This window comes from Festucalex cinctus, chromosome 4, assembly GCF_051991245.1.
Source record: "Festucalex cinctus isolate MCC-2025b chromosome 4, RoL_Fcin_1.0, whole genome shotgun sequence".
Taxonomy (NCBI): Eukaryota; Metazoa; Chordata; class Actinopteri; order Syngnathiformes; family Syngnathidae; genus Festucalex; species Festucalex cinctus.
In genome coordinates, this window is record NC_135414.1 from 31,141,250 (window position 1) to 31,153,307 (window position 12,058).

Sequence of the window (12,058 nt, forward strand, 5' to 3'; positions counted from 1 at the left end):
AAAGGCGGGACCATGCATCTTACCGTGCGCCACCTTGTAGCGGCCATATCTGCTTCCACGCCACTTCTTTGCAAGCGCTTTAGGAAACAGCAGGCCGAGATTAATGAAATGATTATCATGACTGATGATGTTACCTGCTCCCATACAAAAAAAGAAAAAGAAAAAAAAAATGACTTTGGCGGCGTAATGGTCAAACGGCAGGCGCGGCTGACAGAATTATTAAAAAGAGGAAGAATTGAGTAATTCCTCCACATTTATCAGTCTGCGCATCAGAGTTAATATGTATTGTAGATCTCACTTCGCTATTCTTCTTCATATTTCCATCCTATTAGGACACCAGCCACTTCATTCACATCCAAGATGGAGGCTAAAAAAAAAAAAAAAAAAAAAAAAAAAAGGATTGGGGTGTTTGACACGCTGACCACAAAATGGTAAATGGGATCTCGCCAGCGCCATCTTTCCCCCCCCGCTGACATGATAAATACCTGCAGTGCGGCGTGATAAATGTTTTTATAACGTGCGGCAGCGATAACGTTCCACTATTCATATTTGGCCGCCGTGTAAGAAAAAAAAAAAAAAAGCGTCCAGATAAAGTATGCTACTCGAGCTGACCCGCCGCTGCGACACGGGGAAGTCGACCCGCCGCGTGATGAAGAAACGGATAAATGGTGATAAATAGCATGAGAGTAGAGCGTCGATGGCAACGCTCACATCTTGATGTACGGCCTGAAGCGTTTTTACGCAAACAACAACATGGGGGCGGGACTTTGCCTTTTTTGTGCTTTGCGGCGAGTCGGCAAAATTTTGCTGGCTCCACACAAACGGCAGCGAAAAGATCAACTTTTTTTTTTTTTTTCCGAATTCAACCTTTAGCGTCTCAAGTAGGGGTGTGAATCGCTTCGTATCTGGCGATTCCATCCGTATCACGGTCCGATTTGATACCGATTTAGTCCCGGTACGAATCTGTAAGTCAATTATTGCGATTTTTTTTTTTTTTTTAACTCAAATTTAGAAAATACTCATCAGTAAACTTGTACACTGTAAGATTTGTATGATGTGTTGAACTGAAACTTGAACACTGTATTTAACTCATTTGCTCCCAAAAACGTATAAATACGTTCTATTTTCAATGTTTTAAGTGTCCCAAAGACGTATTTATATGTTTGTGTGTGTTTTTTTTTTTTTAATGCTGGAGCATTCAGTCAGGCTTATATAGGCAGTGAATCAATCAGATTGGTTGTGGCTAGACATGTGGGTAACAGGACTGACACGGAATTATCTGATTGGCTGTTAACCAGATAAAGAGATTAAAGATTCTTGACATCACATAGCTTAATACCAGTTGAAACTAGATGCCGGTAAATCAGTTCAAAACAGACGACCTCACGTTCATGACCCAAACATAACCTTGGCATGACCCAGTCATGACAGTCTGACTGGTCAAATTCAGATAAAAGCATAAAATTCCATGCGAAACTTGTCACATGTTTTTGCGATATTCATATTGCATGAGCCAATATCGCGATATCGATATTTTTCCGATATATCGTACAGCCCAATGTATAAAATACGTTTCCAAATTGTATGCGGTGCGAGTTGTCGCTGCGATGTGCAGTCGGCGTGCGGGTTCGAGCGCACGTGTTGCCAATATCGCGTACGTCTTCATCATTACGACATTACGATTCTGGTTTTTTTTTATTCGATCGAGTGTGGCGCCTCCGTCCACATCTGCGGGGCCGTAATGGCGCGGCGCGGCCCCCGGGAGGCGGTTCGTCCCCTCGTGGGACGCCGCTCACGGCGGCAGGAAATACGGCCGCCGTGAGCGGCGCTGGCAGATGGCTGACGAGGCATTTTCGCCCATAACGCCCCAGTAAAACTTTAACTCCCCAGATTTAGTGCTAGCGCGCTGCACTTAGCGAGCTTCTTCCCTTTTCTTATTTTTTTCTTCCTTTCCTCTCCCGCCCTGAAAAGTCCCAAAGTGACGTTTTTGCAAGCGCCGCATAAACATGCTTTATTGACGGCGGCGCACGGCAACGCAAAAGGGGGTCAGTATCATTTAGCCAAACGACACTTTTAGAGGACAAATAAAAGCTCAGATTTGCTCAAACGTTGTTGTCGGGCCTCATCGATTGCGCGCGTAAAAATTTTATTATTCATCGTGTCATAATATTGACCGATGACGACGCCGGGCCATCGTTTGGGGAAGCCAAAAGGTCTCCTAGGCAACAATGGCAATTAAGGCTTTCCATTCGGCCGGGGGTCATCTCCGAGGGCCGTAGCTCTCCATTTGACGCCGGACATGAAAGTCGTTTGTGCTCATTACGCATTTTTGCTGCTAATGTTTAAAAAATAAAAAAAAGGTCGGATGTGAATGAATTTATCACTTTAATCAATAATTAACTGCATTTGTCTTTAAATGTCTTTGTATTACAATGTCCATCCATCCATTTTCTTGACCACTTATTCCTCACAAGGGTTGCAGGGGGTGCTGGAGCCTATCTCAGCTGGCTCTGGGCAGTAGGCGGGGGACACCCTGGACTGGTCGCCAGCCAATCGCAGGAGTTGAGTTTTTTTTTTTTTTTTTTTTCAATTTAGTTAGTTTTAATTAGTTTTCAGGGTGGTTCTGTTTGTTTTTATTCGTTTTAGGTATTTAATAAATGCTTCGTTTTTAGTTTCAGTATCATTTATTTATTTTTTTATGTGTCCTAATTGTGCCTAATATTAAAAAAAAAAAAAAAAAACAGCAAGGGAGTGACGTCATCTTTTGGTGCTTTTCTATTTGCTGCTGTGGGATGACGTCACTTCTGTGTGACACACTTTCAAAATAAATCAAATTAAAATCATATTTCAAATCATCCGGGTCATGCGTGAAATTAATTACCAAATACTAAAACAAAAAACATTTTTGCTATAATTATAGTTTGTAAACATAAAATGTAGTTTCAGTTAGTTTTCGTTTTTTTTTTTTTTTTTTTTTTTAAAGCATTTTCGTTTTTATTTTATTTCGTTAATGAAACTGTTTTACGAGTTTTAGTTAGGTTTATTTTGCTTTGGCGTGATGTGCAGCTGATGATGTCATTTGGAGCTTGAGGGGCCTTCAGAGGCCCTGCAGAGGCGGAGTCGGAAAGTGGGTCAAGGATTGCGCCCTCTGAGCCTCCAACTGAACGCGCAGGCGTTATTGGGCCCGGGCGGGCGACGCGCTCGCACACCTGCAGCCGCTTGCCAGCCTGGCATACGCGTGTGTGCGTGCGTGTGCGTATCCCTTCCTGTTCGTATGTGAAGCAATCATTTGCTTTTACGGCGCACATCTGCCAGGCATGTCTACCTGCCGCCCGTAAAAGGCCCGTGCGGCCATCGTAACTTGCCATGAGACATCAACAACTTTCATTCCTCTTCCAGGAAATGGAAAGGCTCCACGCTTCATTAATATTCATCCATCCATTTTCTTGACCGCTTATTCCTCACAAGGGTCTTGCGGGGTGCTGGAGCCTATCCCAGCTGGCTTTGGGCAGTAGGCGGGGGACACCCTGGACTGGTTGCCAGCCAATCGCAGGGCACACAGAGACCAACAACCATCGCTTCAGTAATATTCACTTTTACCATAATAAAAAATAACAACAACAAAAAACCTGTTACATTTTTCATGAAAAAAAAAATGCATTTTTAAATATTTTTTTTTTTTTAATTTATTTAGTTTTAATTAGTTTTCAGGGTGGTTCTGTTAGTTTTTATTCGTTTTAGTTATTTAATGAATGCTTCGCTTTTAGTTTAGTTTTAGCTTCAGTATTATTTATTTTTTATGTGTACTAATTGTGCATAATATTTAAAAAAAAAAAAAAAAACAGCAAGGGAGTGACGTCATCTTTTGGTGCTTTTCTATTGGCTGCTGTGGGATGACGTCACTTCTGTGTGACACACTTTCAAAATAAAGCAAATTAAAATCACATTTCAAATCATCCCCAAAGGCTCACGTGTTAAATTAATTACCAAATACTAAAACGAAGGACATTTTTGCTATCTTTATAGTTAGTTTTAGTTTTTTTGTTTTTTTAAACATTTTCGGTTTTATTTTATTTATTTATTTTTAGTTTTTTCTTTAGTTTTAGTTCACTAAAATAACCTTGGCCATGTCACCTGCTTTTTAAGTGTTTATTTTTAAATAATTATCAACACATATTTGGTATATTTCTTTTCATACACACTCATTGACCAACTCACACTCGAGTCTCGCTCACGTGCACGCGCACACGCAGGGGAAAAGAGACAGTCCAGAGCTGCAGTTTGCTGTCATCTCGTCACACTGTGCAGTTCCACGCACGCATGCATGTGTGTGTGTGTGCGTGTGTGTGTGTGTGTTTAGGCCTCGGACAGGTGACACTTCCATGGCCCAACGAGACAGGTGTCAGAAAACACTTGAGTCCCCCCCCTCCAGTGTGTCCACAAACACCAGCCGGACGCACACACATAAAAAAAAAAAAAAAAAAAAAAAACACCTCACGTGTGTACGGATGTTTTTTTCCGAATCAGCAAAAATCCAAACGTTGCCGTCCTGAAATATGTCCACTCATTTAAAAGATGTGATGAGTGTGCGCGCGTTTGCGCGTGCGTGATGCTCACTATCATACCTCGGAGGCCAACAGATGTCGTTACACCCCCACAACCGCCGCCGCCGTCGTCGCAAAAGCGCCTTTTATCGCGTTCGCTCTTTGCCATGCAGCCAGCCTGCATAATGAGCCTGCAACGTTTTGGTCGGCGTCCAGCAAGCCGACGTGTGCGTGTGTGTGTGTGTGTGTGTGGAGCAAGATTATTTTCGCCAAAATACAAATTTTGTTCACAAAATAAAATCAAAACCAAAATGTTTTTCCAAAACTAACTGAAACTACATTTTATGTTGACAAAACTAACGATAATAATTTAAAAAATGTCCTTCGTTTTCGTCTTTGGTCATTAATTTTTGTGCATGAGCCTTTGGGGATGTTTCTAAATGTGATTTTTAAGTCGATTTATTTTTATATGAATCGGGGATTAATTTTTGATGCATGGAGTTCACTGACACATCAAGATTATGATAGTTTTGGAATTTTTCATTTTAGTTTTGATTTTGTTTTGAGTTGGTTTGTTTTTTTTGTTTTTAATTTAGTTAGTTTTTATTAGTTTTCAGGGTGGTTCTGTTAGTTTAAATTATTTTTCGTTATTTAACAAATGCTTAGTAATCATTTAGTTTTAGTTTGAGTATTAGTTTTAGTTTAAAAAAATGTGTATTACTTGTGCGCAATGTATTAAGAAACGGCATAGGAGTGACATCATCTGAAGGTGCTTTTCTATTGGCTGATGCAAAATGACGTCACTTCTGAGTGACACACTTTCAAACGTTCTTATTCTGGGTAATGTCAAAATAAATCTACTTAAAATAACATGTAGAATCATCCCCAAAGGCTTATGCATTAAATTAACTCATTCACTGCCAGCCCAGTTAAAATGAATTTTTGACGTCTATAGCCGTCAATGGCACCGAATGAGTTAAAAGAACCGTTCAAAAGATTCGTTCAGCGAATCGTTCCTGAACCGGAAATGGCAACACGTTCACTCACTGATCCGTTCGCGTCGAGTGAGGCTGCATGTGATTGGTCGTTCGCGAAGAGCGACGGCGCGAGCGTGGCTGCTCTCAAATGAACTGAGAACGAATCACTTCAACAAGTGACCCGTTCACTCACATTCACTGAAAAGAACGAATCGGTGGTGACCGACACAACACGATAGCCCACTAGCTAAGCGGTAAGCTCGCAATTTCAACTTTAGTCGGCCCCCACCAAGGAAAGAAGAATGACACGTGAAGATGGAGGACAGCAAGACACAACAACACAACGAAAGGAAGAACGCGAGCGCTTCTTTTGGGAAAACATAAAAGCCAATGCGGGTGACATTATGACGCATTAAAGCCGTTTTGTATTTTTGCTTCCCAAAAAGCCCGGCCCGTAAATTTCCGGCGGCGCTCTATTAAGTGCGACTGATCCGCATCCACCTGAGGACCATAAAGGCGGCGTGAAGGAGTGCACTTCCTCCAAGACGCATCTCAGGATTGTTTTCTTGGCTCCCCTGCCTCCTCTCTGCTTATCACAGCAAAGTGCTTTTAATTTGCCTCTTCGCCCCCGACGTCCCGCTTCCCATTTAACGCCGCGTCTCCATTGGCTGGCCAAAGCCCGGCGGGGCGGCGGCGGCGGCGCGTCCGCCACCCTCCGCCGGGCGCCTTTATGGCCTCCTCTCCGCCGCGCCATCCACCTTTTTATGTCCCGCCCGAGACCGACAAAAACGTCTCCTCAGCAGTTCCGCCGCTCGTCTCTCCTCCATCTTTGCCGCGCTTAATTCCCCGCTAAGTGCGTTCGCCGCACTCGTTAACTGATTAAGCAGTTTAATTAGGCCGCGCGGCGGAGACGCCGAGGAGTTTCCGAGTCGGAATGGCCGGGCTGAGACTCGGGGAGCGGCGCCGGGGAACAAATGCGGGACGGATTTTCTTGGAGGAGAGCAACACTCGCGATTTATTGTCGCGCCCTCCAGCACAAGATGATGTCCCAAAAATTTCACTCGCTAGCCAAAACCACAACGCTAGAATAAAAAGCTCCCGTCACCGGTTTTACTGATTGACAGGACATTCGACAAGCTGACATGAAATTTGGTGGATATGTTTTCAACTGAGAGGATGCCTGAACAATTCAGACCGTATCCCACTGAGCGGCAAATGACAAGTAGCCACAGATTCGCCAGACGTTTGCAACAGTTTTAATGTTTTGTTTTTTTCTTCTTGAAAGGAAATTCTCAACATAACCAAAATTGCGACAAAGAAATGTGTTAAAACCGTTCGCGAATGCCTGGCGGACATTTGCGACCTTGAACAAACTGACGAGAATTCAACATTCGCTACCTTCGCAAACGTTCCGACCTCAGTGGGATATGCGCTCTGATAAGCAAAGTCGGCCATTTTGTTTTTTGTTTTTTTTGTATTCCTGTTTTCATACGACGGAATTCCTCCAAATAAGGCCCAATCGGAAGCAGGCATCCGATCACTCCTGAGTTTCAAGTAGCTTTTGTAACGAAATAGGCAACACGAAAATGCAAAAACTTTGTCGCACCACAGGCAAGGAAGGAGTTAACCCTGAGAGACGCTGTCCTCTCGCACACCCGGCGGGGGTTTCCGGTCACGCCTTAGCCCTGACCCGCCATTACAGGTGAGATATCCAGCGTGTCGCCGCCGGCTTGGCGGCAGATTACACATCAGACTCCCGCGCGCTTGTCCAGCGGGAGGTCAAATAAAGCTCGCTTGCTTCGCCGCCAACAAGCCTGCGTGAATCCCGTTCGCCTTTAATTGAAAGACGGCGACTCATGCTGAGGCGTGCGCTCGGACACGTGCCAAAAAAAAAAATACACGGCGGGCCAAAATTATGGACATGACGGTTGCAAATGATTAAAGTTATGCTCGTATCAATCAAAGGTTACGGTTCAGGAAAGTGGCGGTTTGATGGTTTCATACAGTTCTTATGTTGCATTCGAGGACGGTCGGATGTCTGATATATCCGAGTTGGTTTTTCCCAGTTCCGACAGTAAACAACCAAAATGGCGGATTGTGGTAAATTTTGGTTCTTAAAACTTATTTTGATCTCCAGAAAACTTACCTTCTCGCAATTTTGATTCATTTATTGTTTCTTTTGATCATATTTCATCAGCATTCCATACAATTAAATCGTATAATTTCATGCAGGGAGATTGCGGCGTACAGTCACGTATGTTGCGTTACGTCAGTGCTTCTCAAATAGTGGGGCGGGCGTTTGACCTCGGGGAACATCCTTTTTTATTTTTTTTTATTTTTTTTACTGTCCTAGAATAAAGTGCAATTGCACCTCCACTACATTAGGGGGCAGTGGCGCTCTCATCAATGGAAGAGTGTGCGCAGGGAGCATTCGCTCAGTGGTGTCGAGGTTTTGTTTGCACTGAGCATCCGCGCTTTGCACACAGAAAAAAAATCAGCACAAATTATTTTATATATTTTTGTTTTGCAGGTTAAAGTTTTTTTTTTTTTTTTAAATATTGTGATCAGTTTGAATGCATTATTATTTATTGGTTTTATGTAATTTGATATTTCCGTATCATATGGTTTATGGGGGGGGGGGGGGACCAACGTAGTGTTGAAGGTCTAACCTCTGACCTTTTAAGTGGGAGCAAGTCTGGGTCAAGAGGATCAACAGCAGGTCACTCGGACACAAACAAACAAACATTCTTAAGTGGGCGTCCATTGGGGTGCGCTCGATTTGCTCACCATGACAACAAGACCTCAAATGAATTACTTGGTGAACAAATAACCTTTCTAACGACCTACATTTGTTTAATTTACACATAATGTCTCGCTTGATGAGATTTTACTTTCCATATCTTTGGAAATAATTTGATTTCCTGTAAAAGTAGTCTGCATCTTGTTTTTAATTATTTACAAACTTCCTTTCATACTACAGTACATCAAGCATCGCATATTATACACATATATACATGTCTATTTTTATAGATATGACAATTAAAGTGCAGTTCATCCCAACGCAGTGAGTGTATGTTGCAAACCGACCAATCACGCTGATCCAAACGCTGCCACGCGACAGCGTTTGACGGACACCTGCAGACCCAGCGAAGGCGTTGGCGGGGGGTCCCAAAAGCGGGCGGGCAGGCTGGCATGCGGGCGGGCAAAAGATCAACGGCGCCCAAAACGCGGACGACAGGCCGAGACGGAGCGTGACACGAACAGGACGCCGCGACAGCGACTCCATCACTGTCGCACGCGCCAGCGCCAAAAGCAGCTGCAAAATATTCGAAACGTTTTCTGGCCGCTGGCGGGTTATTGGCAGCAGAAATTGTTTTTGCTGCGCCGCCGTCTGCCGCGGCCCTCCCCCGAGACCCCCGGGCCCCCCGTTTACCACCCGGCAACATATTGGCAGTTGATGCCGGGCTCGCGGTGGACGCTTGCCACTCACGCGCTCTTTATCACCCACGCACACACACACACTCGCTCACAAACACTCTCCAATTCATTCTCACGCATCCATTCTTCCCATCACTTTCGCTCTCATGCGTTCTGACACTACCTCACACACTCAGGCAGTCTCTCCCTCTCGCACACTCTCTCTCACCAACATTCACTCTCTCACAATCTCCCCTACATTGCACTCCCTCTCTCACATCTCTCCCTCCCCTACATTCACTCTCTCACCTACATTCTCTCTCTCTCTCTCACCCACTCTCACACCTTCTCCCCTACATTCACTCTCTCTCACACAGTCTCCCCTACAGTCTCTCTCCCTCTCACCTACATTCACTCTCTCCTCTACACTCCCTCTCTCACACACTCTCTCTCCCCAACATTCACTCTCTCACACTCAACTACATTCACTCTCTCTCACACACACACAACTACATTCACTCTCTCTCACACACACACTCTCCTCCACATTCACTCTCTTCCTCTCGCACACTCTCTCTCACCAACATTCACTCTCTCACAATCTCCCCTACATTGCACTCCCTCTCTCACATCTCTCCCTCCCCTACATTCACTCTCTCACCTACATTCTCTCTCTCTCTCTCACCCACTCTCACACCTTCTCCCCTACATTCACTCTCTCTCACACAGTCTCCCCTACAGTCTCTCTCCCTCTCACCTACATTCACTCTCTCCTCTACACTCCCTCTCTCACACACTCTCTCTCCCCAACATTCACTCTCTCACACTCAACTACATTCACTCTCTCTCACACACACACAACTACATTCACTCTCTCTCACACACACACTCTCCTCCACATTCACTCTCTTCCTCTCACACACTCTCTCTCCCCTACATTCACTCTATCCCTCTCTCACACTCTCCACTACATCGCACTCTCCCTCTCTCACATTTCTCTCTCCCATATATTCACTCTCTCACACACTCTCTCACACTCTCACACCCTCTCTCAACATTCACTCTCTCACCACTCTCTCCTCAACATTCACTCACTCTCACACACACTCTCTTTCCTACATTCACTCCCTCTCACACACTCTCTACCCTACGTTCAGTCTCTCACTTGCGCTCTCTCTCTCTCTCTCTCTCTCTCTCTCTCTCTCTCTCTCTCTCTCTCTCTCTCTCTCTCTCTCTCTCATTGACACTCCCCCCGTTCTCTCTCTTTCGCTCTCTCCCCCACACTCGCCTTCAGGTGTTTATCAAAGCAGCCGCATCAGCCCGTTTGTTTCGACAGCCTACCCGTGTACAGCTGCCACTCACGCTCTTTATCGCCTCCACGCACACGCACACGCACACGCACACACGGCGCCGCTGTACGTTAATCCTCTGCTGTGTGATGTTTCCCCGCCATCAGCATAATCAGCTTTTCAATTTGCAGCCGAGCTTTGTGTCGGCAAAAACATCGGCGCGCTTTCCTCAACGTCGCGTCGCCGTACGTTGAAATGTGTTTGGCTCGGGCGCGACACTTAAAACAGCCTCGTGGATGAGGGGGAAAAAAAAAAAAAAAAAAAAAAACTCATCACCTGTCACATGAGACGACCGCTTGGCGATTGTATTCGAATGGTTTTGATTGGTCTGCCGTCGAGTTTTCTTTAGCGTTTGGGATGAAAATGGCTGGCGTGGGCCTCCGTGACAGCTTTTGTGTTGTGAAGAAGGTAAACGTACAAAAGACGAGCGGCCTTCATTTGCATCCGGATGGCGGCACAACCACACGCTAACCGGCGTGGAAATTGAGGATATTTGCACATTGATATGTTCATGACAAAAAAAAACCTCCACAAAGGCCGAACAGCAATGCTTGATTGTGGCAGAGTCTGTCGTATGATCTTCGCGGAAAGTGGAATATTGTATGATACAGATACAATAGTACTTGAGTTTTTTTTTTTTTTTTTTTTTCTACTTATCATCTTATTAGTAAAAAGTTAAAAATAAAAAAAAAAGTATCACATTTAGGGCTGCTGCTATCGCATGGTTTTAAAATTGACCATTCTATCAAAAATCCCATCACCAATATTTTGGTCAAAATAAAGTAATAAATCCAAATAAAAAAAAATACTTTATTAAACAACATCGGCAATAAAAATTGTGCATGGAAAGTGAAGGTATTGTTTTGTCCATTTGGGGTTGCTGTTGTCACTTTCTACACTGTGTTATCTGTGACTTTTAATGTGTATGGCTTTAAAAGGCGGGGCCAGATCTGGTGAGTGATGTAGTCAGCAAATGAGGTGTTACTCAATGGTGGAAAAAAATGTAGTTCAGTAGTTTGAATGAATAATTGTAATTCATTTATTATTATTATAATTCACTATATTTTTATTTTTTTTGCCATTTTTTATTTTTTTATGAAAAATGAATTTAAAAAAAGTAAGAATATTGTTTTGTTTTGTTTTTAGATCAAGATTTTTATTATTTTTTTATATTTGTTTATAGGTTAAAGCGAATATATTTAATTTAGAGTATTCTAAGTTAATATGTCCCGTATTAAGCAATACGTTGATGTAAAAAACGAATGGTAAAGAAAATAACTTACATCAAAAATATAGTCATGTCCCCAATTTGACATAATTGTGGATATTTATATTCTGTGTTAAGGCCTTAATTTTGTGAAACCAAATTATTTTTTAAAAATCAGCACAACCATAGGACCGAATGTATACAAGCCAGAGAGAAAGTAAGCTGAGCTGTTTTTTTTGTTTTTTGTTTTCTTCCCATGGCCCTGCAGGAGGTATTTGCGTCTAATGTCGGCACCAAATGGTCTTATTAGAGCGCCTCTGCCGCAGATACATCAGCGAGGAAGTCGGCCAAGTGGAGGTCCTGATTGTTCCGGGGGCAACAGCGCTCATGACTCAGCGGCTCATCGCATCGGCGCCCGTCTTTGTTTTTCATCACCTGACCTGATCTCACCTTCCTTCGTCCATCCTCCACGGAATGTTTATTCGAGGAGCCGCCGAACACTGACGGAAGAGACGAGACGAGACGGACGCCTGCCGAGTTGTTTGTTCCTCCCCGGCCCGCTGA

The 12,058-nt window shown here is 43.9% G+C and overlaps 1 long non-coding RNA gene across 6 annotated transcripts in view; it reads right to left on the reverse strand.

The window, feature by feature from the left end:
- Nucleotides 1-12,058, reverse strand: part of LOC144018117 (uncharacterized) — a 64,724-nt gene that overhangs the window by 33,059 nt on the left and 19,607 nt on the right. The window contains exon 3 of one of the 6 annotated variants that reach the window (XR_013283339.1): nt 24-134. The exons of the other annotated variants lie outside the window; for them this stretch is intronic. This is a non-coding gene — a long non-coding RNA (uncharacterized LOC144018117). The remainder of the gene's footprint in view (nt 1-23; nt 135-12,058) is intronic. 6 annotated transcript variants of the gene reach the window in all.